Here is a 22,846-nt window from a genome sequence, read left to right as displayed (position 1 = left end):
GAATCGGAGAGACCGACGTTGTCTCAACAACACTTAGTAGATATTCCACTAAATCTCATTTGTGATTTATGATAAATGTTACCATTAATTATTTATATTTCTTTACGCTTCTGATTAATTTAGTAAAACATCAAAAGATTTTCACTGTTGACAGTAAATAAGACATTTCTAATTCTCTACAGACTTTTGAGCTGTAGTATAGATTGCAATAATAGTGTATGGTTATTGTTTATAGCAGATGAAATAGAAGTATCAGGACAGGGTGTAAATAAAAGTTATGAGTTGTGTTGCTGCAGAGAAAGTTGTTCACTCTGGTGAGGTCTAATGAGTCTAATGGGAGGCTGAGCCTTCAGCTTTCCTGTCCCTGTCCTGTTTAACCAGAAATGCTCTCGTATTTTAACATTAAACTCATAACTTTCCCTTTTGATCAGTCTTATAGCTACAGCTGGATCAGCTGACCCTGTCCCATCCTTTAGTTATGCTGTTATAGGCCACAACTGCTCATTAACTTCCCATCATGCACTGAGCACTTCTGTCTTTTACTCTCAGTGTGTTAATATATCACTACTGCGTGTCAGTAACGTTGGTCCTCTTCCTCCCATCATGTGTTTTGTCTTGTCCTCGTATGCTCTTGATTTTTTTCTTATTTTGTCTTTTCTGTCATCCCCATCCTCATTCTTACCATATTTTGGTTCCTGCAACTGGTCCGTCGGATTATTGTCTCCCCAGAAACACTTCCCTTGTGCTTTTGGAAATCTATTTTTTCCTATTTCTGTTTTGTTTTTCCTATTTCTATTGTCGTTTTTCCTATTTCCGCTGTGTTTTGTGTGCTTTTGCAGGGTTTTTCTTATTGCTGGTGTTTTCTTAAGTTGCAGTCCGTTTGGCCTCTCAGGGCCACCGCAGTACAGTCCCCCCCAATTTTTTTTTAATTTAACCCAACAACATAGTTGGTTAAATTATACAAAAAAAATCATATGTGCCCATAAAAGAGGTCAAAATAACAGAACTCTACTCAAAGTTAACAACAACCAATACTGATACCTCAAACAAACTGACCTCACTAAAGAAGACAAAGGGGGAAACTTAAATAGTGGCTGATCAGCCCACAAAAATCACAAAAAGGGGTAAAACACACAAAAACCTAACTGAGACCAAAACCAGTTATTTATTATCCTGTAAATTAAACCTTATATTTAAAGAAAGACCAATGTGAATGCAGTGTTGTGTGTAAGCCTCTACACTGATATTACCACTGTGTGGCTGTAACTGCAGCCATCACACCGCCTGACCACGTTAAGGTGGTAATCTCTCAGGGGGAAAACAGAAAAACAAAACAACAAAAAATAAAATAAAATAATGCTCATCAGATTCTAACAATTCAAAACATGACATTTAACTTAACTGGATGACCTATATAATAAATATATTCGAACCCAACAATAGTACTTCACACTATTGCCAATATTAACAAAACCAAAAAGGGTAAGCCAAGTTATTTAAAAAAGACAATTCACAAAGTCTTGAAAAATAGAAATAAAGAATAAAAATCCTCAATCCACTCTATAACAACAGTCTCCTGCTTCCCTACAGATCAACACGTTCTCACTCCTAACTCGTCATATGTGCGACGCCCATACAGCATGTATCACTTCTCAGTTATTTATTGCACTTCTTGCTCGTCAGTGAGGCACTTTTAGTGCTTTATCTATTTTTGTGTGGGGACTTGTTATAAATCAGTCTTCAACCTTTAATCTCTCTCTGAAAATGACTGGGATTAAATGCAGTATAATAAACTTTCCTGAACGTGTGTCTTGTCATGATCTCCAGTGCTGCCATTTCATAGGATCTCCTGTCCAGGGCTTCTCAGATGTTGGTTGTTTTTATAACTCCTCTCACCTTCTGCTGTGATAAGCCTTTTATACTCACCCATTTTATTTCCATTTCTGTTTCTCACTATTTTTCTTAACAAGATTAAACCAGAATCAAGGTATGACTCAAGTATGTGAGGAAATTCTACACTAATTGGTACCTGCGGTCTTTCTTATGTTACATACCACACCCCAAAGAAAGGGCACACATAATGCAGACACATTTTCAGTGACCCAAATAACATTCAAACACGCTCCGTATCATAACCTCCTTTTTGTTTGTGTTTATTTTAAGCAGTTGATTTAACATAAGGATTAAAATAGAAAGAACAATCCTTGAAATAACCCATGTGTGTGAAATATATAATAAAAAACATAAAATAAATAAAATAAATAAATATGTCAAATCCCCTGAGATCCAGCCTCACAATCACTTGTTCTATGACGACTAAAGGAAGTTTATTTACTTCACAGACCCAGTGACGCCCATTCAGTTTCATTATCCAGGAAATAACAGCTGATGCTCACTTCTGTTTAAGACACAGTCCAATCTTAGGTTCCTCATCCTGAGTGGAACAATGGGTCTATGTGAGTACAGCTGCCTTTTTCAGATCATCTCTACATTATATGAGTTGATGATTCTAGCATTACAGAAAATGTCTTAATATTTCCAGACTGAGCTGTGGTGAGATCTTTAGTTTTCTTTCTTGTGTTTCAGTGACAGCCTTAGCCATCACAGCCGGGCAGGTAACAAACCTATTTGCTTATTTATTTATTTTTATCTCTAAAACTCATAGGTAAATACATATCAATACATGTATTCATTGTGAAGCATCCTGATGATCAGTAACCAAGTGTTTCTTCCTGAAACAATTACATGTAACTGTGCTGCAGTGAGGATAATACGATGTAGTATTAGGGCAAAGTTAAGAAAGGTATTATCGATCATTTTGAGAATAAAGTCAAAATGTGGAGATTACAGCTGTCTCAAGGCAAGCTGCCATGGTTGCTACTGTATATCATCTGAGTTGGTGAAATCGTACTTCAGAATTGGTTTTAGCAAGAAGGAAACATGAGCTAAAATAACCAGAACACAACTTTAAAATGCTTTTCACCAGGAGTTTTAGCTCATGAGCTAAAACTCCCTGGTTTTAGCTCATAAACGCAGTGTGGTGATAAGTATTAGGTTGTACCAAAAAAAGGGCTGGTAATAATAATAATGGATTGCATTTATATAGCGCTTTTCAAGACCCTCAAAGCGCTTTACAATTCCACTATTCATTCACTCTCACATTCACACACTAGTGGAGGCAGCTACAGTTGTAGCCACAGCTTCCCTGAGGCAGGCCGACAGAAGCGAGGCTGCCATATCACGCCATCAGGCCCCCTGGCCTCCACTAGTAGGCGGTAGGTGAAGTGTCTTGCCCAAGGACACAGCGACCAAGACTGTCCGAGCCGCGGCTTGAACCGGCAACCTTCCAATTACAAGACAAACTGCCAACTCTTGAGCCACGATCTAATGGACAGATGCAAGGTTATCGATGGTTACATCCTCGTGCAATAAAGAGGTTGAATGTTGTATCACACAATGGCTGATCAATTTGTTTCACTAACTCATCTAAATAAGGAATTTTGTAGCAGAAACAGTAATTATAGCAGTTTGTTGTGGAACAGTAATGTCCATATCAACAACTTTTTTCTTGTGGCTCTAATACTCCATCGTAGCATAAAGCCTCCCCGTCTTCTCTGTAGCTCAGTTACTTGATCTAAATCCTTGATCAGCTGTGTGCTGAGCTATGGCTCAGTTAGATGTTAATGTGTGTTCTTATGTTGTGTTATAGTGACAGCTGTGTGTACTGCTGTAGGAGCAAGTAAGCAGTTTATTTATCTTTAACTAATTTGAATCAAAGCCCGATCCATGTCTGATACATGTCTTGTCTTCCTGCAGTAGGTGCTGTAGTCACTGCTCCTGCTCTTCTGGGAGCTGCAGGTTTCAATTCAGCTGGAATAGCTGCAGGCTCCTGCGCTGCAGGCATGATGTCGTCTGCTGCAGCTTCTAATGGAGGAGAAGTGACAGCCGGAAGTGTGGTGGCTGTTTTGCAGTCAGCAGGTAAATAAATAATTAGACGTTTTATTAGGATTTTAACTTACAACAACATGCAAAAAGAAGAAGTTCATGGCTTTGGGCCTTGGATTCCAGGCCGGAGTTGTGTCCTCAGCCTGTAGTCTGACTTGGAGAAAGAAAACTAAATCTTGTGGACCCCATAGCAGTGTGAGTGTGGTGGTTTCTTACTGGTCAATAGTAGACCTTACTACGTTCTTGTACGGGAGTCATTTTGAACCATATGTAACATTTGACGTTTGTCGACAGGATTTTTGACCAGCATACAAAACCACCTGCCTTAGACTGATCAATATGGCTGATGAACCATCTGAAACCGTTAATATGGTGTCACCATTTTTTATTGGTGCACCCTGTGTACCAGAATTTTGTGGCTTAACACGAATTATGAAGACCGGGAGAGCCAGATTAGTGCAATGCTCCATGCTCAAAAGTGGTCTATAGAACAGCAGTGTGATTTTGTGCTGAGTGCATTAGGAGAACCACAACGTGAAATTCTTTTTTTGGAGCAAGTGGAGTGGGATACGCCAGATAAGATCTTTCTTCAATTTAAAGAACTGTACGGGGACAAAACAGCTGTGGGTACCTTGCGTGCCATGTTTTATGACTGCAGACAAAGGCCAGAAGAGCCTATTAGAAAGTTCACTTTACATTTAAGGGAGATCTGTAATTTATTACTTTGGTTTGATTTTTCAGTTTTTCTTTACAGGAAAAGATGGATAAGCTTGGTGTTAGTCCTTTCCACCAAGTTTGCTTTGTTAAAGCTGTTTTCTGCTTACAGTATGTGAATATCAAATAAAGTCTTATGAATCAAATTATGTCAGTCCTTCATCACATGTATCACTTGTTTTTTTGGAGTGTTTTTTTTTCTTTGTTTTTTAATTTTGTTATCCCACATGAAAAATTCCAAAACTGCAGATTTTAGACACTTTAGACCTAAAATGTATATTCATTAGGGGAAAAAACATTCATTTGTGATAGTAAACGTAAAACAACCTGAAAGACTCCATGTGACAGTCAGAACATTGAACTTAACAAGTAAGGTCCAGTTATTTGTTTTAACAAACATTTCAGGCACATCCTCTAGTCTATTTGTAGGATTGTTGGCTGTCCACTCAAGAAGTTCAAAATACAAAAAGCAGAACAGGAGATTTTTGACTACCTGACTTCTGTCTGTATTAAGAGTGGCCTTTGGTGTCATATTTCAGCTGCTGCATTGGTTAATTGATTTAATAGACTTTAATATTTGAGACTGCTATTAAGCAGGTCAAAAATGAAGTTTCATGCTCATCTGAGGCTACATATATACAAACCCGATTTACTTCACACCAGATCATTTCTCATATGTAGGAAAAGGTAAGTTCATTAGATGAAACTTAAAGGATCTTTGGCTCACGACTTCATCTGGATGGTACAGCATAACCAGGTTAAGACATCTCTAAAAAATATATATTTTTGAGTGTTTTTGAGTGTTTTTAATTATTTATTTAAATTTTATTTTCCATTGTTCACTGTGGCCTGTTAACCCTTGTGCAGCCCTGGGCCTGGACCAAAAAAAAAAAAAAGAAAACGCTCAGGGAGCGGGGTCACGCAGGCCCTCACCCCGCGGTGCAGCTGGACCTTGCGCAGAGGCTCGGTGAGGGGGGTGGAGGGAGAGAGGTGTGTGCGTGTGAGGGGGTCACGCGGACCCCGGCAGCGCAGACCCAGGTCTCGTCGCGAAACGGGAAAAAAGGCTGCGGCGGCGGCTCGGGGTGGGGGAGGTGGGGGTCAGGCGGACCCCCGGCTAAAGCGGGTCTCGTCGCAGCATCGGACAAAGACACCTAAACGTCTGTAGCCCTCCATCGATCGCGACGGCGGCCGCGCGGATCGAAAATCCACGCATAGTGTCGGAAGACGTCTCTCGCTGTGTATCTCGTTGTTTCTGGGGTGGCGTTTGAAGCGCGGCGGGTTTTCTCGGCTTTGCAAACGGAACACGCGCACGTCCCGTCAAACGGAGCCACGGCTTGAACCGGTGCGTTTCTTTTGTGTCTGTCCCAGTAGCGACTGCCGGGTGACCCCTGAACCACACGGGGACGCTCGTTCGGTTTCCGCAACGATCGCTCCTCCCCCGGTTCGCGCTCTCTGATCGGTCCGATTCGGTCCGATTCGGTCCGATTCGGTCCGATTCGGAGACCGGGATCTCCTCGTCGCCGTTCTCGCCGTCGTTGCTGCCGTCGCGACCGAACGGGTCCATTCCCAGTGATGTGAGCTTTAGAGAAAGAGCTCGTAAATGTCCCGAGTCGTCGACGCAGACGCGCTTGGCCTACGAGTAGTCGTTGTGTCAATAGGTAGCTTTTCTCGACCATCTTCGGTGGTGGAGAGGGAGAGAGAGAAAGACAGAGAAAGAAAGAGGGGTCAAGCAGACACCGGTGGGCCCCGGTGCTCGCCGTCGGAGGGGTCTCGTCGCAAAACCGGAGGGCGGGCCGCGGCGCAGTTGGGGCAGTACGTGAGCGCGCACCTCGAGCACACATGCACGCGGCAGGCGAAGCAAACGATCTTGGTCTTGACGTCCTTGCTCCTGGGACAGACGCGGCACCTCTGCCTCTTGACCGGGGTTTCCCGCGGCTCGTCGCAGCGGGAATCGGGAGCGGAGAAGGCTTCTCCTTCTTGCCTTCCTCCTCGCGTTCCTCGTCGTCGCCTGGCCTCGAGCATCGGGAGAACGAGCGCTTTGCCCAGTCGCTCGAGGAACAGCCTTCGTTTGTTGAGTTTGCCCGACATCCAATCCGGGTGGATCTCCCTCCAGAGGACGAACGCGTTGTAGGCCGCCACATCCACCATGTTGTGGAAAAGGGCCACGGGCCACCTAGAAGTCTTTCTCCTGCAGCTGTAGGTCCCCACAACCTTGTCTAGGTTGTTGACGCCTCCCTTGGTGTGATTGTAATGCAGCACCATTGAGGGTTTCGCGGGGCCGCCGCCGCCGCCGGGGTTGCTGCTCGGCTCCAGCCACAGGAGGGCCCGAAGTAGCGGGGAGAGGTGGTGAGGAGCAGCACGTTCTTGTTCTTCTTCGCCACGTAGGACAGGACGACCGCGTTGGGCGACCAGCCGTCCGGGCCGCCGCGGAGCACCGCGGCCTCGGCGGAGCCGACGGCCCTGCCCTTGACGCAGCGCAGCTCTCTGGGGATCTCGGGCCTGTTGGCTCGGAGGGTGCCCAGCATTGTGTGGCCTCTTTCGCGAAAAAGCCTCATCGCGAGCTCGTGCGACGTGAAGAAGTTGTCGCAGGTGACGTTGCGTCCAGGCGCCAGTCCCTCGGTGAGGTCCATGACCACTCAGGCGGCCAGGTTCTTTTCGGGAGGACCGAGCTTGTCGGGCTTGCCGGCGTACACCTGCATTTTCCACGCGTAGCTGGACCGGGCGTCACACGCGACCCATATCTTGATCCCGTACCTGGCCGGTTTGCTGGGCATGTACTGCCTGAACGGACACCTTCCTGTGGGTAATACGACAAGAAACCAAGAGAGAGTTCAGAAGGTGTCCGAGTTTCACAAACACGCAGGCAGAAAACCAAATAAAAGTACACAAAAAAATACATTGAGGAATTGAGGAAAGCCTAATATCCGTCCCATACATGCCAATATCATCACAGTCACCACAGAGAGACAGTCGGACACACATGCACCAAGAGAGTGAAAGAGTTCAGAACGTATCTCAGTTTCACAAGCACACAGGGAGAAAAACGCCCCCCGCCAAAAATACAAAAAGTACAAAAAAAATACATTGAGGAAAACCGAGTATCCATCCCATACGTCCCATCATCATCATCATCATCATCATCATCATCACACAAACCTCTAAACGGCACCAGTCTCTCGTCCACGGTGACCTCGGGTCCCGGTCGGTACATGAGAGGCAAGTGCCCGCACCACTCATCCCACACCGCTCTGACCGGGGCCAGCTTGTCGTATTGACCGCGGTCGTTGCGACGCCTGGCCTCTCTGGCCTCTCGGTCGTCGAACCGCAGGGCGCTCGAGTAAGCCTGGAAGGTCTTGAGCGGCATCGTGGCTCTGAACACAGACCTGCCGCTCTCTGCATCCCACAGGCTCTCGCAGGCCTCGCCTCGCGACCTGTACACGCCGGCGAGTATCAGCAGCCCCACGTAGGCTCGGAACTCGGCGCGGCCCATGGGCTTCCAACCGTCGATGGCGGTGTGGCGCCTGGACGCTTCCAGGTTGGTCATCGCGACCACGGCGTCCTCTATCTCGGGCGGAAAGTACGCCATGAACGAGGACGCCTCGTCTCGGACCGCGGCTAGAGCCTCTTCGGTGGGGCCTCTTCGCTGCTCGAGGTCGCGGGGTTTGGGATAAATCGACCGCGACAATTGCTCGTCCTCTTCTTCTTCTTCTTCTTCTTCTCCATCGTAGTCGTCGGTGTCATCTTCGTCGCTACCATCTTCGTGGTAATCGTCATCACCGTCATCGCCGTCACCTTCGTGGCAATCACCTACAGCTTCGTCGTAATCTACGTCATCGTCTTCACCGTAATTATCATCGCGACCATCATCACCGCCATCCTCAGTGCCCCCCATAGCATCCTCGTCATGAAGCTCGGCCTCAGAGTGCTCGTTGTCATCTTGCGACTCTTTTTCTGAGTCATCTTCCAAGTCGTCACCCTGGTAATTTTGCGATGAGATTTCAAAGCCGGATGCTTGCGCCTCGGACCAAACAAAGGCAATTTTCTCGTCATGTTCAACCTCGTCAGTTAGATGGACACTGACTTCTTCTTCTGTCTTTCTGGAGAAGATTTCGTGTTCGGACCTGTCTATTACGTGACCACCGGCGACCGTGTTGTCTTCTGTGTCTTTGCTGGCTAGGCCTTGATAATGAAATGTAGCGGGTCGTAATAGAGTAGCAGGAGCAGCAGCAGCAGCAGTGCACGATGTGCCTAAGTTTCTTCCGCTGAAGGAGCCGCGGTTTCCCCAAGAGGTTTGCGACGCTGACACAGATGTTGATGCCGTTGATGCTGCTACGCCTCGATCCCTCCTCACCACCCACGGCCTGGTGCGGGACATATCCTTGTCGGTGGTGTGCTCTCTTTCTGTATTTCTGGCTGGCAATTTGTCCGCAACCCCGACACGCTTAGTAACTCGTATATCGCTACCTTTACCGATGTTGCGGTGGGGTATTTCGCTACCCCGCGTTACTCACATCAGGGTATTTCGTTACCCCTGTCTCATCACCTCGGGGGTATTTGCCGACCCCTTAGTAGCCACAATGGGGGGTAGTTCGTTACCCCTGTCTCATCACCTCGGGAGTATTTGCCGACCCCTTAGTAGCCACAATGGGGGATATTTCGCCACCCCAACGCACATTCGTAAGTTACGATGGCAAACACTGGGGTCTGGAGGGACCCCGAACCGCCGGGGCAAACAACTCTCAACTTCACATCATCGTCATCATCATCATCATCATCATCATCGCCTCCTTCTTGTCCTCCTTCTCCTTGGTCCTTCTGCCCCGCGCTTCCGAACGCTCAGCTTTACAGAGGGCGGTATTCGCGTAAACCGGCCTAAGTGAGGACCGGGGAATCTCTCTGCCTCCCTGTCCTCTTTCCTCCTTCTGCTCCGTTCTCCTGCGCCTCGCTGTCAGACGCTTAGCTTTGCAGAGGGCAGTGTTCACGTAAACCGGCTTCCGTGAGGACCTCGGACTATCTCTACCTCCTAGTCCTCCTACCTCCTTCTGCTCCGTTCTCCTGTTCCTCGCAGGCGAGCGCTCAGGTGGATGGGCCCCGAGTTACGCGTAAACCGGCCTCAGTGGGGACCTCGGGCACTCTGTGTTCCGTGGGTACTGTGTGACCCCTTAGTAATCACGATGGGGTATTTCGCAACCCCAATGCACATTCGTAAGTTACGATGGCAAACACTGGGGTCTGGAGGGACCCCGAAGCGCCGGAGGAAACAACTCTCAACTTCACATCATCATCATCGTCTCCTTTTCGGCAGTGTTCGCGTAAACGGGCCTCAGTGAGGACCTCGGACTCTCCCTGCCTCCTAGTCCTCCTTCCTCCTTCTGCTCCGTTCTCCTGCTCCTTGCAGGTTAGTGCTTAGCCTTATGGGCCTCGGGTTACGCGTAAACCGGCCTTCGCGAGGACCGGGGATGCTCTCTACTCCACGATTACTATGGGGTCAAAGTGTACCCACGATGGGGTATTTCGCAACCCCAATGCACATTCGTAAGTTACGATGGCAAACACTGGGGTCTGGAGGGACCCCGAACCGCCGGAGGAAACAACTCTCAACTTCACATCATCATCATCATCATCATCAATGTCTCCTTCTCGGCAGTGTTCGCGTAAACCGGCCTAAGTGAGGACTTCGGACTCTCCCTGCCTTCCCGTCCTACGACCTCCTTCTGCTCCGTTCTCCTGCTCCTCGCAGGGGAGGGCTTAGCCGGATGGGCCCCGGGTTACGCGTAAACCGGCCTAAGTGAGGACCTTGGGCTCTCCGTTGCTCCTCGTCTTCCTTGCTCCTTCTCCATCGTTCTCCTGCGCCTCGCTAGTGAAAGAGCAGCTGCTTGGCCTGCCTATTACACGAACACCACCCTCCAGTTTGACCTCAGGCTCTCCGTGCCTCCTCATCCTCCTTGCTCCCTCTACATCCTTGTCATGCTCCTCGCTAGAGTACGCTTAGGTTTGCAGAGGGTGGGTTTCGCGAACACCCCCTTCGGTGAAGACCTTGGGATCTCCGTTGCTCCTCGTACTCCTTACTCCCTCTACATCGTTCTCAAGCGCCTCGCTAGTGAAAGAGCAGCTCTGTGGCCTGCCTATTACGCGAACACCGCCCTCCATTTAGACTTCAGACACTCCTTGCCTCCTCCTCATCCTTGCGCACTCTACATCGTTCTCAAGCGCCTCGGTAGCGTACGCTTAGCTTTGGGGAGGGCGGGTTTTGCGAACACCACCGTCTGTGAGGAACCCAGTACCTCCCACACACACACACACACACACAGGAGGCAGTGAGGAGTAGAAGGAGGTTGTTGCTACGCCTGCGTCGCGAAACCAGGGCTCATTGTGTGTGTGCCCGGAGCAGCTACGGGGGAAACACATGGGACAACCAACCAGTTTGGGGCCATGGTTTATTCAACGTGTATTTTCAGTGTGGTTTAACTTGCTAATCTGATCTGAAATACTTTCCTTGAATGTGCCTTAATTTCACCTCTTTTTTCTTTCTTCTTTTCTTAGCTTACTGAAAATATTGGCGACCAAAGGCCGGATCTAGGGATGTGTGCTGCTTGTGCTACTGGCGTTATGTGGGCAAACTACTCGCTGTCAACATCGATACAAAGGTAAAGTGCAATCCCAGGGTTGTGTGCTGCTTGTGGTACTCGCTTTATGTGGACAAACTGCTTGCTGTCAACATCAATAGAAAGATAACAAAAGAATAGCCTAGTGTAACGTAGTGTTTTATGGGTTTTTTTTCTAGAATGATTCAAATGTTACCATTATTTCCCCAACCCCGCAGGCTCTGCGACCCGTGAAGAACTGAGACTCCTTCTGGTCGGTAAAACAGGATCGGGAAAGAGTGCGTCCGGAAACACCATCCTGGGGGATGCGAACGCTTTCAAAGAAGACGTTTCGCCCGAGTCTGTCACCGACAGCTGTCTGAGAAAAGAGGCAGAGGGCAAAGACGGAAGAAACATCGCTGTGATCGACACTCCGGGGCTGTCTTCTGGATGAAATAGATGAAATGGTGGATTTCAGTGGAGGAAACCACTACACCGACGAGATGTATAAGGCGGCCCAGAGGAAACTAGAAGGACAAAGGCTGAAGGGGAGAAAGGAGGAAGAACAAAGAAAAAGGGAAGAAGAGGAGAGGATCGAATTGAAGGAGCGGTGTAAATTCTTCGGCCTCCCTTCCTTGGGATTATTTGGCGCAGGAGCGTACTTTACATCTTATGTTCTCATGGGGCTCGGTGGAGCCCTTGGATATTCTCAGTTAAATTGTACACTGTCCCACCCCGTTTCTCCTTGTTAACCCTTTAAGACCTACCATAGAACCAAGTCCGCCAGACCTTATATTATATTTTTACATGGTGTGGTGCCATTTTTGGGAGCATTTCAAGTTGCTATACATCAATACAACAATTATAGCCCAGATTTTAATAATATGTATTCATTAAGTGCATAGTAATTACATAAATTGCAAAAAAGTGCAATAAACTACAAAAAAATTGAAAATCGTTTTTGCTTTTTTAACATATATTTCTAGTTAGAGAAATTTAAGAGGCTTATCCCTCAAAACTGTAAATACAAAAAAGTTGCACAAAATAGTTTCCTACCACAGGAAATTTATTTTGAGTGTCTTCATAGTTTTATTTTTGAAATACACCAATTTTTATATACTGCAGGAAAAACGAAAATAAATATTATACTGCAAATTTGCAAAAAACAGCATATGCATCAAAATAAACTATTTCCAGCAGTGCAATATGAGTCCTAAGCATCCCAAAAAAGACACAGAAAGTCATAAAGTCAAAGATAACTTTTAAAAACACCAGTATAGGCCCTGAGGCCCTGATGGTAAAAAAAACTACATTTCCGCGAAAATGACGTCACTTCCGGTTTCGGGCAGGTAATGGCGGACATGCAAAAGTTCGCGCTGACGTCTATTCCAACGTAGGAAGTGTTCTGAACAGCTGATCGGATCGGCAAAGCGTGTTTCTGGAATATTGTGTTTTTGTTGCTGCAAGTGCTTTTTATGCAGTTTTTGCAAAGCTATATGTGGAAGGAAACTGTGGCCTAGGACAAGCTGGTGGCATAAGATGTAAGTACAACTCCTCCGGTTTCATATGCAAAAAAAATTATTGCGCTAGCTTACGTGGTTGCAGAGCTACCGGGATTTAAAAATAGTTACGCAAAACAGAGCGTGCCCGCTCCGACCGGCTCTAAAGGGTTAAACTATGAAGGCTGAGTTTCATTTCACTTGTTTTCTAGGATTTCTAGTTCCAATGCAGTCTATGTACTTACTTACTTACTTACTCACTGAATGTTTGCCTATGCTGTAGCTGTTCTATGAAGTCGCTATAAAACAACAAAAAAAATAGAAAAAGATGGACTCTGCACCCCTAAGTCGCGACGAGGAGGACCGTTCCTCGGACGGCACAACTGACAGTTCCTCGGAAGAGGGGGAGATACTGTCCGACGCGGAGTGTGATGCGGCGGCGGCGGGCGAGCGGCAAGACGCCGAGCTTGATGGTTGGGCGTCTTCTTTACTCGTTGATACCGTGAAAACTGCTACTGGTGAAAACACCTACTCGACCTAGTGATCAACGAGTACCGCACCGAAGCGTGCAACGGGTGCAAGACCAATCACCCCAGCCAGAGACAACACGAGTGTCTGCGAGTCTTGGACGATGACTTTTACGCTGAACATTATTACAGCATCAGGAATAGACTCCTCACGCCTCGTTTCATTCCTTCCATTCAACGTCTCCTGATCGCCCGCAACATGGAAGCGGACGACGTCAAGGTCGGCACCGTGGCGGAGACGCTGTTGCATGAGCTGAAATCGGCGAGGAAAATCTTCGACGCCATCACCGAGGCCTATGACAAACTGGTGGGAGAGGATGTGGTGAAAATCGACCAGCTGCGGCTGGTCACAGAGTGTTACAAAGGAGATTGCTGAGATTCGTTTGTCACGAAAGGCTGATTCTTTCAATGCACGCATCCTACGGTGACATTTTTATCATGTATTCACAGCCACCGGAGGCGCTGTACAGCACCGAGCGCCTGAAACACGGACAGTTTGTTGATATTGTAATCAAAAATACAGCCTATGACGTTTGTCCACAGGAGGCGCTGTACAGCACCGAGCGCCTGAAACACGGACAGTTTGTTGATATTTTTTCATGTAAACCTTTTTTTTTTCATGTAAACCTGTTCTTGACATATCTACTGAGATTCGTTTGTCTTGAAAGGCTGATTCAACCCCGTTGTTGACTTTTATTTTGCCTTCCAGATTGCCTCAGTTGTATCGTGAGTGTAATTTCAAATAAAATAAAATAAAACTCAGAAGCGTCTGTGTGTTGTATTCTTCTTCTTCTTCTTCTTCTTCTTCTTCTTCTTCTTATTATTATTATTATTATTATTATTATTATTATTATTGTGATTATCATTATTGTGATTATGCTTCATTTTCATGTACTGGGGTATCAATGACCCCCACGCTGCCGCAGCAGCTTCTGTGCGTGGCCCCCAAGTGCTACGTTTTCTTTCCCGATCCCCTGACGAAACCCATTAGAATCGCTCTGGGGCACTCGACGACCCCAAATGATCGTTCTGTTTTTTTTTCATTTTCATTCACCTGTCTCTACTGAGGGTGGGGTACTCTGGGACCCCCGGGGTCTGGGGCTGCCCCGAAGGGGAGCACAAGGGTTAACAGCGGCCTCCCATGGACGAACGTGATAGAGCCTGCCTGAAACTAGGAGAAAAATTTAAAGGGGAGGGAAACATGGGTGTACGGGGCGCGGGAGCCAACCCTGATGCGCGGCCTGTGAAATGCGACCCAGGGGTACTCTGGGACCCCCGGGGTCCGGAGCTGCCCCGAAGGGGAGCACAAGGGTTAAAGGTCCTATTTTGAACGTACCTGTGCAAGGACTTTCTCTTGTGTACAGTAAACTGCTGGGTCACTAGAATCTTTAAAAGCAGACAGGACACGCCCACTTCGCATTTCCAAGGAAAACAATACTTAAACCAATGCGGAATGGTCGGCTGAGCAGCACCAGCCAGTGGTGACAAGAAGAATAGCATCATGTTCAAGTGAAAGCAGACCTACCGTGTGCTTTCTCCAGAAAATGAATGCACTGAAACAAAAATAGTTTTGCATATGAAATAAAAAAAAAAACAGTCATTTAAAGAAAAAGATACGTTGATCTCTATAACTTGATTAATACAGATGTGAAGAGCAGGTTTGTGGGTAAGTACAAGTTTTTTTTTCACAAATACCCTTTTATAACCTAGTTTGTCTCACATAATTGATAGTGACTATATAACATCTACAAAATAGGCAAGCATTCAGTAGGTAAGTAAATCTATAAATTATATTAGAACAAGAAGTCATTTGGAGTAAATGAAAATCAGCCTTTATTATTTAAACAATGATTTTATTTTTTGCACAATTATACACAGAGAAACTGTTGAATCAAATAAACCCCTGCACCAACAGAGAAAACACCTGCATTTTTATTTTATTTTAATATTAACACACTAGTAATTCAAGTAGTGATTACTGAAAACTTTTTCTTAATTTATTCTTAGATGGGTTTTTAAAATTTCCTTCCAAGTTCCTCTGTCTATATGACAGTAGATGATAGAAGTTGAGTCATATTAAGGATCATATAAATGACTCCTCAGAGCAAAACAAATATGCTCTATGAACAAATATGAACATACTATTTATTTATCAACTAATAATTTTTATGTAATATAAAGCCCTGTCAAGTGACTGGACAGATTTCTCACCATAGTATTACATAAAAAAGTGCAAAGATCACTGGATGCCTGACTTATCTGCTTGTTTTGTTTTTTTCTTTGTTGGAGAAGTGGGGTAGGTTTATTGGTTCTATCTCTTACGTCTAAGAAATAATGTCAATGTGCAATTTGACTGAGAATAATATCCAAGTCCTCCCTAGTCCCATGCTTTCTTTTACATAGTCTCCCACTGATTTATCCTGCAGCAGGTCACCATGTGTAAACAGAACTATGATGTATAAGAAAGCCTCTGAACCAAAGTTATCTTCAATCCACTTGACAGAAGCTTTCCAGGTAGTTTCACTGAGACTAGTGATTCTGTAGTCTCATACTTGCAGCTTTTATATGCTGGTGACCACTTAAATTAAAGGTATTGTAGATGTTGATTTAAAAAAAACATTACTCCAAAAACAGATATGTTGTCTGAACAAGGCAAAGTCCGACACTAGGTTAGTTGTTCATATGTGTTGATTAAAAATATATTTAAATGAACACAATGAAATATATTATAAAGAAATCTTCTTTAAATTAAGTCATTTATACTACAACACAGGTGAACACTTGTTATGTTTATGAATTCATGACAAACCGGCTGTACAAGTTCTTATTCTGCTTACCTCTGTATTGACTTTGGCAGTGAGCAGTTTGTCCACATAATGTCAGTAACACAAGCAGGATGCATCCTTGGATCCAGGCTTTTGCTGCCAACATTTTAGTAAACTAGCAAAAAACTTTACATAGAAACGAAAAAAGGGAAATCATTCAAGGAAAATGTTTCTAATCAGATCGCAAGTAAATGTTGAACTACACTGAAAATATATGTTGAATAAATCATGCCCCAAATTGGTTGTTTATACAATTAAGCACTGTAGACTTTTTACAGAAACTCTATCAATATAATCCGTCTTCTATTGAAATATTTAAAGGTTCAAGTGAAAAATGTGTTACGGTAGGTCTGCTTTCTCCAGAAAATGAATGCATTGAAACAAAAATAGTTTTGCATATGAAATAAAAAATTATACAGTCATTTAAAGTAAAACATACGTTGACCTAATACAGATGTGAAGAGCAGGTTTGTGGGTCAACAGATTATTTTATAGTGGGCAGAACACATCCACTGTTACACTGAAAACAATAACCAATGAGGAATCACCAGCTGAGCAGCCTAAGTAATGAAGAAGCCAGCCAGTGATGAGAATAATAATAATGTTTAAGTGAACACTGTTTTAGTGTGTTTGTATGTGTGCTTTATCCAGAAAACATCAGAAATTCATTAAAACAAAAAAAAAAATTGCTTATTAAATTTAGTAAAACAATAATTTAAAGAAAAAAATAGGTTGACCTTTTTTAACATGACTCCTATGGACGTGACAAGCAGGTTGGTGAGTATCTACAAGTTGCTTTTAAACATAACAGCTGGTCTTATTTTCTTTCTGCAGGATTTACAAAAAGATAATAGGGAAATAACAACTTTTAGACACAATAATTCATATATATTCTTATATATAATATAATGTACAAGAAAATCTGAGAAAGCAAAACTCTGTTTCCCAGAATGCCCTGGGCTCTTCTTGTTTTCCAAGGCGCCCAACCAGGAAAGTGGAATGTAGGAGGACAGAACTTAGCCCATGCAGATCAGATGCACCTGTGTCTCCCTCATCAAACAAAGAAAGAGGTTGGCTGTGGGTGAGTGCTTGTACTGTACTTGTACAGTACTTGTACTGTGCTCCAAGCACTTATTGATTATAGTTCTGAGTAAAACTTATTTTATTAAACCCCGGCACAATCGCGCAAAATTTCTCCCAAACCCCTTCCCAAGATTTTGCAATTCACCGTCTTGGATGTAAATAGACTGCCGGATATCACACACAAAGCTCAAACCAGTCGCACTCTCACGAAACACGTTGAAAAAATATGATTTGTGTTTAAGCCCCAATTACTCCAGTTATACTCCGTCACCCTGGCTACAAACTCACACCCTATACCTCGATTGGTAAAATAATTGTGTGCCAGGGTGAAGTTGGTTTTGTCATGAAAACTGTTTAAGATCTTTACCAGAACTCTCCAAACAATTCTTTATGGAGATGGATGCAACAATCTGAAGGTTAAATGCACCCTTGGACTTTCTTTTCTCATCGTCTCTCATGCATAGAACAGAACAATGATGTTGGATATCGACCAAGTCCATGCACAAAAATCTTATGAGCTTAAACTATCTAAAAATCGCATGGATTATAGTGAGACAATAAAGGTTTAAGCAGATGTCACATTAAACTCACTACATGTCACATGTTTTTTACACCAAGTACTAAGATCATCTCTTCTTCTTCTGATCATCATCAGCCTTTGTGATCTCATCTTCAATTTTCTTCTGATCTCTTGTAGTCTATTGTCATGCAGCACTTTTCTTTGCAGTCTTCTTTCATTACTTTCTCTCTGGACCATTGGAAATGTATTTTGGCCCCTTGTTGTAAAACATAACAAAGGGTAGCTCACCTGTGTGTTTTTGGCTGGTTAAAAAGCTAGGTATTTCTCCTGATTTTGATTCCATTAAAAATTTACCTTTAAAAAAGAATGCAACTATGTGCACAGCCCTCCCTCTAGTGAGCATTAGAAAGCATTGCAACATATATAGTACCAGGGGTCTAGGTGTCATTTGAAAACTGAATTAGAGACAACGCATGGGGGTGGAGATCCCCCATCCAGATTTTTTTTTTATTGTTCTACATTATTACATCTCTGTGTGTGTGTGTGTGTGTGTGTGTGTGTGTGTGTGTGTGTGTGTGTGTGTGTGTGTGTCCTGAAAGACCAAGAGAGAGAGAGAGAGAGATTTTGTTGGCAACAGCTGCTGAATAACTTTCAGAGCACAAAAATCTGAGAAGCTAAACCAGAAGAACTGAACAGAGAAGAGAGGCAATGAGTGTCTGTGTGAATGTTTTCGCTTGTTTCAGTGTTAACATTATGTTTCTCTTCCATGTAATTGTGTGACAAGCTGCCAGGCTGTCTCCATCCTTATCTCCATGACATGATCTTGCTTTAGCTGCTGTGAATTAACAGCTGATTAGACTGTTGACAAACACAGTCCCCCATGCATAAGGTGTAGACAGCCTTACATTTCCACCTCATGTCTGATAATAGTGGTTCTTAAGGTCCGAACCTATATAGTTCGTTGTAAATGTAAAATACAATAAAGGACTATTCTATTCTATTCTATTCTATTCTAAGGAGAGCAGAAATCATACATTACACGAATATATACGTAAGCTACAAAAGCATAAATGGTCTTTGCAGCCTGCATATTTTCTATTCCTATTCAGGGTTTAGGTGTTGAAGCGCTCAGCAAAACACCTTAAAACATCAGTGAAATAGAAAAAGATGATTAAAAATACATTTATATGTTGTGCTGCGAAGCTGAACAAAAAGGAGTATCAGCCCATTTTCCCCATGAGCTACTAACTCAAAGCTTCTCACTTCCAGTTTTAAATTAACCTTGGCTCTATGCTAATAAAACAACGCCTCTCCTTTACTGAGTTACATTCAGTTCTTTTTTTCAATTTCAATTCAATTCAATTTTATTTATACAGCACCAAATCAACACAACGGTCACATCAAGGCAGTTTATATTGTAAGGTAGACCCTAAAATAATTCATGCAATAATAATACATTTCCCGTAAAGCTTTTTGGGGGGAATGTAAAAATGTGAGAATAACAAAATGGATCCACATTGTAGAAATGGGGACTTGTGATTGTGAGCTGCCCTGAGTAGAATAACAAATGTGGAATACAAGGCTGAGTAGAAAAACAGCCTCACGTTTCAGCAGTCCATGCACTTAAGCAAGCCGTTAACTTATGTGTGTGTGTGCCCATTTGTATGTCTATGTGTGTGTCAGAGAACAGAGAGAACAACAGGAACATATGTCAATGCTCCTCACGTGTAGGGACAGGAGCATCTGTTCAGATAAGTGTTTGTGTGTGTGCATGTCTTTATGTGTGTAATGATGGCTATACAACAACAAAAAAGTATCACTCCACGTGCAGTAAAGTCACTGGGACCCAAGCAGGAGTGAAAATTGCCAGAGTTTCTTGCAATATGAAGTTCACAGCACGTGACTGCTTCACTGCAAAAACACAACCTGACATTAGAAGCAATCAATCAATGTTAATGAAAGATTATTTTAAACATTTCTATATAATGCATTTCTTTTCACAAAATGTTTATTTCACTGAATCACTGGTGTTACATGCTCTCAAAGATATTCTTGCAAAAGTAAAAGATAAGATTTTTATTATCAGTCTATCTTTGAAATGCCCATGTGATTTAGCATATGCAGAGAAACTGAGATTTAAAATTTCTGAACATAAAAGTAATTTCATTTGAGTTGATCATGATGTTGGTTGTCTTTCAAGGCACATACATTTTACCAACTCCTAACAACAGACAGGAGTTTTTCCCCTATTATATATATGATGTAATTTTATGTAAACATTAGGCTTACGGTATTTTCTGTCATATACCTTGTGCAGAAATACTAGTGATATTTTGAATTGTGTGTTGAATAGTGTAATGTTGAGTTTGTGATCAATGTATTTTTTCACTGATGATTCACTTTTTTGTTAACTTCTTGATGTTGATGTTGTCATTTCCTATAGTGTAGTATATTGTGTGTGTGTGTGTGTGTGTAGATAGATAACCATGGCCTAATCCAGGTGAATTAACATGTGGAGCTATTGGATTATCTTGTCCTGCAGTCATAATACATAATCTACATTGACTACTTATCAGTTTAGCAGTAAAGGAGTGTAGGGGCAATGGTGGCCACTTAGATCAGAAGTCAGAGAAACGTCATTAAAAAATATAATGAGAATTTCAGGTAGTAAATGGTTACCTCTGTACAAAATAAATAAAATGAAAGGTGGACTGCAGGTTTAGACTACAACCTGCATCCACCCAGTCACACAGCGCTTTATCCTACGCTTTTTACCTGTCATCTTGCCCAAGGACACTTTGACACGTGGGTTGGAAAAGCGGGGGCTCCAACCATTCAGTGCAATACAACCAGCTTTATCTCCTGAGCCACAGCCTCACAACTGCAAAATAAAAGAACAAACAAAAATAAATAAAAACAAGAGTCAGGTCTTAATCAAACAGTCATTTGTAAATATACATATATTTTTTTTAAATATAGGTGATGAAAATGATACACTATTCTCTGGTGGTAGTTGTGAATGAATACCTTTCAACAAGCAGTTAAAGAATTTAACTTGCAGCTTCGTAAGCTGTGAAAGCGACGGCATGCATGTCTCATAAACCTACATTTTACTCACAGTAAAACATATTAAATGATTAAACTGAGACATTTTATTATTGCCTGGAAATATTAGCTCATTTTGGACATTTTAGACAAAAAATTGGGAGGGTCAAGAAAAGGTTGGAGACTGAAGAGGCAGTTTTACAGAAGTAAAGATGAGTAGTGGTTCATCAATTTGTGTTTATAAATTGTGAAACAATTTACTTAATGTAACATTGTGAAGACTTTTAATATCTTTCTTTCAGTATTTAATCATCTACAATACATGATGTCATCAAATTCTCAGATATAGATTCTCAGAATCTGGAGAAATCTCTGTGTGCTAAGGACAAGACCATAAATCACTGTTGGATACCTGTGATCTTCACTCCCTCGGTTAAAACTGTAGTAAAAACAGGCATGATTCTGTCTGGTAATCGCTGCATGGTCTCAGCAGCACTTTCATCATCTGTGAAGACAGTTTGACGTGCCATCCACAAATACAGGGTAAAGCTTTAATTGTGAAAAGAAGAAGCAACATGTGAATCTGATTCAGAATGCCGCAGTCTCTCACGGCCAAAGCTAATTTTAAATGGACTGAGGCAAAGTGGAAGATGAGGCAAATTGGTCATATGCATCAAAATTTGAAATCCATCTCTAAATTTATGGGGGGGCATTAATGTCTGTAATATTGGTCATTCATACATCTAGAATGAAAGGTGCTGAAAGGTATTTGCAGGTTTTAGAGCAACATATGCTCACATCTAGATGACATCTTTTTCAGGAAAAACCGTTTATATTTTAGCAAGACCGCTAAACCACATACTGCCTCTGTTACAACAGTATGGGTTTGTATTAGAAGAGTCCGGGTTCTGAACTGGCCTACCTGCAGACCATAACATTCACCAGCTGGAAACATTTGATCTGTTTTCTATGCACTGTTGTGAATAAAATGTGGATGGGGGAACGCAATATGCTTGAATACATTGCAATAAACTTGATTATGCATTTCATTAACCCACTGAATCAACATTTTAGCCCATAATAACCTGATTCTCTTTATCTGTTCTGTATGTGTTTCTCCCAGATGTGTCTAACCGTCTGTCTCTCTTTGGTTCAGACATTGTTCTGAGGCTTTCAGGCATCATGACTCACACACTCACAACACGAATTTTAGAATGGAGCCCAATTTTCTTTTTCTTTTTTTTTCTTTTTTTTTTTGAGAAAACCGCATACAGAACATTAGTGTGATTATCAAGATTAAAAGAAGTTTGAGAGTTCACATTTCAATCACTATTTTTACATGATGTTGTTGGAAGGGTGTTATTAATGCTTTTATCAATGGACATGAAAAGCAGTATTTTATTTTGCTTGTTACAAATGAGCACACAGGAAAATAAACCCCTGCAAGGTTAGGATCACCTGAATGTAAAACCTGAGTCATTTGTTAGCTGCAGCTCAATAAACTCAAAAGCAGTGCCCATGGAAACACATATTTCCGGCATGAGAAGTGAAAAGCCTTCTCCGAGTGCACACATAAAGCACCCAGAGATAAATCTTTGCAAGGTTGCTTTCTTATTGGCATCAAGCTAGCAAAATATGTCATGTATTGCTTCTTTAAAAAAACACCTCAGTAGCTTTGGAATCTGTGACTCAAAGCCTGTTGTTTGAAGGGAGACTTCTTCAGCTTCAAAATATAAAAAATGAAGAACAACCATGCAAGTGAAAGCTAAATAGTTGAGTTCATATAGAAGCCCTTGAGTGGTAGGCTTATATTAGGAATAATTTATAGGGTATGATGTAGGATGAGGAAAGTGTATGCTGGAAACCTTTAAGCTGGTTGTTTGGGATGTGTGGGATTCAGATTGTGGACTGCTGGCAATCACGAATCCAGTATTACACACACAGAGACTCACAGGAAGCGAAAACAAGCGTGGGTGAGGAAAAAGAGTTGCCATCTAATAGATTTCTGAATATAGGTTATGCAATAGTCATACATTAATCAAATAGTCAAGGTACTGACTCAACCTCCTCCTACTTTGTCCATACTCAGAAAGAAAAAAAGAAC

Source organism: Perissodus microlepis, chromosome 6 (assembly GCF_051167445.1).
Source record: "Perissodus microlepis isolate ML-2025 ecotype Zambia chromosome 6, ASM5116744v1, whole genome shotgun sequence".
Classification (NCBI taxonomy): domain Eukaryota; kingdom Metazoa; phylum Chordata; class Actinopteri; order Cichliformes; family Cichlidae; genus Perissodus; species Perissodus microlepis.
The sequence above is the reverse complement of the archived record's forward strand: the minus strand, read 5'-3'. Positions refer to the sequence as shown.